This window comes from Abrus precatorius, unplaced genomic scaffold (genome assembly GCF_003935025.1).
Source record: "Abrus precatorius isolate BTA unplaced genomic scaffold, Abrus_2018 Scaffold7, whole genome shotgun sequence".
In the NCBI taxonomy this organism is placed as follows: domain Eukaryota; kingdom Viridiplantae; phylum Streptophyta; class Magnoliopsida; order Fabales; family Fabaceae; genus Abrus; species Abrus precatorius.
This window is the reverse complement of record NW_020874417.1, coordinates 21,281,186-21,287,185: the sequence shown is the minus strand read 5'-3', so window position 1 is coordinate 21,287,185 and position 6,000 is coordinate 21,281,186. Positions and strand designations below refer to the sequence as shown.

General features: G+C 32.6%; 1 non-coding gene across 1 annotated transcript; it reads right to left on the bottom strand.

Annotated features, from left to right (window-relative positions):
- Positions 1-616: 616 nt before the first annotated feature.
- On the bottom strand, positions 617-723 carry LOC113873999. The gene has a single exon (XR_003506061.1). It is a non-coding gene; the product is annotated as a small nucleolar RNA R71 (small nucleolar RNA).
- Positions 724-6,000: the final 5,277 nt, after the last annotated feature.

The following is a 6,000-nucleotide window of genomic DNA, read 5'->3' as shown; positions in this document are numbered from 1 at the left end:
TTAAGAAAATCTTAAATTTAATTGATTTGAGCAATTTGTGTCTTACTTTGTTTTAATTCTGTCTTGTTTATTAATTTTGTTTTATATATATTTTATAATTTTTGTTTTTATTTTATTATTTCATAATTTCTTTTAATATATGTTCACTCGTTCTAAGTGCTCTACAACTTGTTTATTTGATCTGGAGATTGAAAGAACAGTTCGTAGACAAAGAAAAGAAGTGAGAGTGCAAAGAATGGCAGAGGGAAGAAGATCAATTCAAGATTACATGACACCCACTGCTAGAGGCACCCCTGGAAGCATCGCGGCCCCTAACGTAGAGGCAAACAATTTTGAATTGAAACTAGCACTCATAACCATGGTCCAAAACTCCATAGAGCTTAGAGGCATGCCTAATGAAGACCCTAATTTACATCTAACAAAGTTCCTCCGATTGACAGATACCATAAAATATAATGGAGTCTCCAACGATGCTATTCGACTCTGTCTTTTCCCATTCTCGGTATCTGAAAAGGTGAATGCTTGGTTTGCCTCACTCCCAGCCAATTCCATCACAACTTGGGAGGATCTCACTCAACAATTCTTGAGAAAGTACTTTCCCTCATTAAGGTCCTCTAAGCTTATGACAGAGATATGTTGCTTCCAACAATATGAAGCAGAATCCTTATTCGAGGCATGGAAGCGGTTTGGAGACCTTTTGAGGAGATGTCCTCATCATGATTTCTTGACATGGAGACAGGTGCAAATCTTTTACAATGGCCTATCAATCACCACCAGGGCTACAATTGATGCCGCAGCAAGAGGGTCCAATAAGAAAAGATCCAAATGATTGATACAAGCTAATAGATGAAATGGCATCTTCTAGTTTTCAGTGGCACACTGCTGACTCTTACGACATCAAGAGGAAAGAAACTGTCCCAATCTACCAAGTAGAGAGCAGCAACCCACTAATGAACCAAATGGCATCCCTTGCAAAGCAACTAGAATCTTTAATGAAGGCTCAAGACCAACCTGTAAAAGCTCCTGCAAGCCCAGAATCTAAGCAAGAGGAGGCAAATTTCATGGGCAATCATAGTTCAGAGTGGAGGAGTAATCCTTCTAACTCTTGGGGAAATGACTTTGGAAGTCAAAATTCAAATGTTTGTCGCCCTCCTCATATGCAAAGTCAGGGAGCAAGACCAAAAGAGAAAGAAGCCCCTAGATCCCACTCTAACTTTCAAGAATAAATGATGCAATATATGCATTACTCTGATAAGAGGATGACAGAGCTTGAATCTAAGTTGGACCAACATATTGAGAGAACCGATAAGAGGTTCGCAGAGGTCAAATATAAAATACAAGCCAACTCTTCTAAGATGAGTGCACAATTGGAGCAAATTACGAATCTTTTGAGTCAAAGAGTGATGGGAACACTGCCATCTCAGCCTGAACCTAATCTAAGGGAGCAATGCAATTCCATCACCCTTAGAAGTGGCAAGAAATTACAAGAATCGCAGAACAGAGGCACATGCACGCCCATGATTGCTGAGAAGCACGCCCATGCTGATTCTACAGGCACACCCATGCTTACTGATGAGCACGCCCCTGCTGAAATTGAAGCACGACCGTGCTTATACAAGCACGCCCATGACAATGATCAAAGCACGGCCGTGCATCACTATGAGCAAGAACGTGTTTCAAGCAAAGAGCCTGAAAAAGAAAAGAAGGAAGAGACTCATGTTCAACCAAGGCCCTACGAGCCTAAGATACCTTTCCCACGGCGGCTGCAAGGTCACCCTGCTTTTGATGAACAGTTCCACAAGTTCTTAGACTTATTGGGAAAAGTGCACATCAATATGTCTTTCATTGATGCTATCTCCAAAATGCCCAAATATGCTAAATTTTTAAAGGAGATCTTGACCAATAAGAGAAAGTTGAGAGCACATGAAACTGTGAAGCTCACCCAGAGTGCTCAGCTATAGTCCTCAAAAAGCTTCCACCTAAGCTTAAGGACCCAGGGAGTTTTACTATTCCTTGCATAATTGGAAAAACCCATAAACCTAAGTATTAACTTATGCCTTATTCTGTTTTTAGGAAGCTTGAAATGCATAAACCTAAGTATTAACCTCCATGTCACTTCAGCTGGCAGATAGGTCGATCACATACCTTAAAGGCATAGTGGAAAATGTACTTGTAAAAGCTGGGTAGTTCATATTTCCTACTGACTTTGTGGTACTTGACATGGAGGAAGATGATGATGTCCCCATCATACTAGGGAGACCATTCTTGGCTACTGCAAGGGCCATCATAGACGTACAAGAAGGGAAGCTCACATTGAGGCTAGATGATGAGGAAGTTGTATTTCAACTTTTCAACTCTTTCAAGTACCCTTCTAGCCAAGAGTCCTGTCACTTTGTGAGCATTGTAGATGTTGCTTCTCCTCTTCCAATTTATGTGAAGCATGGAACCATAAGAAGAAGGCCAAGGAGAAAGCAATATAAGAAGAAGAAAAGACAAAAGCTTAAACCATCCATTAATAAGCATCCTAATTTGAAGCTTAAATTTTCTTTTCTTTATTCTAATCCTCATCTTATGAAATTTTTTTTTTATGTAATAGGCATTGGGGAGGCAAAGCTGTTGGAGAGACAATTACATATCAATGGAATCACCTCTAAGACTCATGCCTTCTTTCTACCATGATTTAACAGGAACATCAGGCTCATGACGTTAAACAAGCGCTCCTAGGAGGCAACATGTGTCTTTTATTTTATTTTATTTAAATTTCATTCCTTTTCATTTATTTTAATTTTGCTATTATTATTTTATTTTTAGAATAAAGAATAAGCATATTGAAAGATTGTAAGAACTGAGTTGATTGTTCCTGCACACACTTTTGAGCTCTGATCTAAAAACACATCTGTGTTCATCCCATACACGGTCGTGCATTCAGTCGCAATTATGAGAGAAGCTTTACATCATAAGCATAGGCGTGCTTAAGACTTCAGCATGGTCGTGCTCCCTCACCCAAAGCTGTCGCGCCAAGAATTTTCAGGGAACTTCTTTCCTTTTATTCAGTTGCCCTCTTTACATGTTTTTAATTTGCTTGCTTTCAAACATTGAGGACAATGTTTCGCTTTAAGTATGGGGGAGTAGTTCCTAATTATATGATTGTTATTGCATGTTCTTGAGTAAATTGTCTATGCTATTTTTTATGATAATTTAAAACTTTTTCCCTCATGAAACCCAATCTTTCCAGATAGAAGAGCATGTTGAGTGATTGTTATTGGCATTATACTTTCATTTGGAAACTAATAATTAGCCAAGTTCCTTACTTTTATGCTCTACATTAAACTATTAACCCACAGATGTGAGTTTTGAGCCTTAAAGAGGATTTTTATCTTAATTTAATTAATTGTACCCCTTTCCTTATTGCTTTGTGTGATTACCTCCTCAGAATTTGTGCTCTAGAACTTGATTTGGAACCGACTTAAGACTTTTCTTTTTAATTGCATGTTTTTAATATGATTGAGGCATAATAGAATTTTTATTCTTGGCCTTCAGCATGTTTGAGATACACTTGCCCTTTATTACGGGAACTACTTCTCAATAGGTACACTTGTCCTCTGAACAATGAGCAAGTGATAATTTTCAAACAAAAAATCCTTTAGAAGTAATTAAAAATTTTTGCTACAGCCTCATATAGCCACTGAAAAGAAAAAAGAGAAAACATGAATTACAACAAATTACATGTTAGTACTCAATAGTAATAAGCAACCAAAATTCCAACTTTTTAAGTGAAACAACATAATTATAACCAGAGAAAAAAGTAAAACTTGTTTTATAACATAACAAATGAACATTTAGAGTAAAGTAAACACCTAATACCAATAGAAAAAATTTGAATTCCTTCTTTACATCCTTTTCTTGTAAAGATGGTATAGGTCCTATCTCTATTTTTAATTTCATGCATAAAGTCATTTAGACTTCCTATTAGTAAATGCTACTTAAGAAGGAAGAAAGTAAAGATATTGACAATAATGCCATAACAGTATTGTCTTCCTACTTATAGTGAATGATTAGCAAACGTAATTATGTGACCTCTTCAACTAATACTCAAATGACTTCAATATGATGTATAGCTAAGCAACCAACAACCACATCATTAGCAGACGATAAACTTTCAACAAAAGCAGACTAATAATATGCCTAAATTAACATGTTCCAATCCTTGTAGGTAACTACAAATTGCTTGGTGAAAACATGTAGCAGCCTCTTTTTCTCCACCTAAATATTAAGGTCATTATGCCATATTAAGGAAATTTATAAATATAAAAAGTATGTTCATTATTTTTTATAATAGATTTATAAATGAGACCTCCATATTATGTATCTATATGACTTAAACGCATATATGAATTTTACAAATAAATAGTTCATGTGAAGCTCATCAAGGTTCAAAAATTTGAATACATTTAAAAACATGTGGTATTATTATGTCTCTCATTACATAACACTTATATGTAAACTCCAAGTCCATATAGAGGATATTTGGCAATAATGTATTAGAAGATATAACTTTTGAAGAAATAGGGAATAAATTGAATCCAAGTTTAACAACTTAATAGGTTTCTTTTTGTTTGACAAATAACCTTGTGTAATGTACTATTATTCTTTTTCGAACATAAAAATATTGTTCTTTGATGAAAGAAGGTAGAAAATGTTAACATGGTGAATAATAGTCCATATAACATGAAAAGTTAGAGCTACTTTATCAGACCAACTAATACAATAGTATAATAAATCATAAATCTAGGATATAGATACATTGAGTTATCATTTAAAGCTATTAAAATTAATATTAATAAATCAATAATTATACTTAAAACAAAGAGGGCCCATCCTTTATATTTACTTAGAGAATGTTTAAACATGTTTGATCATACGAATTGGCTACAAAGCACTTCCATATCCTAAACCCAAACTATACCTTTCAAAATCAAACAACATAAATGAAATTAAGATAAAGAATAATTGCTACTAGTTTTCAAAGCTATAAAATTAATGACCTACTGTGAACACTCAATTTTATCTGAAGTATATTTTTATCAAATTTTACTTTGTATGATTGGTTGTTATCATTTTTTTTTTATGTTTTGATGATGTTATTATTATTATTATTATTATTATTATTATTATTATTATTATTTTAAGTTTGATAAGAAAATTAAGAAAAAGTAACAAAGAAACAAAAATATAAAATAAATCAAATCAAATAATATTTTTAGATGACATTAAGTGATAATATAATAAGAAAAACAGCTTCAATCACACTCAAAAATTCTTATGTTTTATTTTCACTGTTTATATATGTCCCGCTTGTATTTATTCTCATTTTTTTATAAGAAAATATTACAATTAGAAGGTTATAATTACCTATTCATTACTTCATCTTGTTATATATATTTTTCGTTTCTGGTCGCTGGTCATATTGTTCTATATTTTTATTGAGTTGATGTTATTAAAATTTTAATGTGAAAGTTTTGATCTTTATTCCAATTTTGTACCTACATTTATTATTTTTCTTTAGTTACTATTGTATCATTAAATATTAATTTCATTTTTATTTCATTGACAAATGTATTATAACTCTTTCAATTTTGTGATTTTATTTTATTGTAATAGCGTAAAAGTTTATGAGTACTTACATTACTTTAAACCTTCTGAAATGATAATTTTTTATGTAATTAATTAAAAATTAAAATGTATACATATTTATACATCTAATTAAAAATTAAAAATCAAAGTTGTAATTAAATATATTAAAATAAAATTCTAACATGATAATTTATAACTTTAATGTCTAACAACTCTACCTTTCTATGATATAAATTGTCAAAGCCTACATATACCAATGTTACCTCAGGCATTTTGCATTCAAAGATCAAACCTTACTCCTAAATAAATAAATTATGTAATATAATTTTTTGTTTCGAAAATATGAATCAAGATTCATTTCCACTT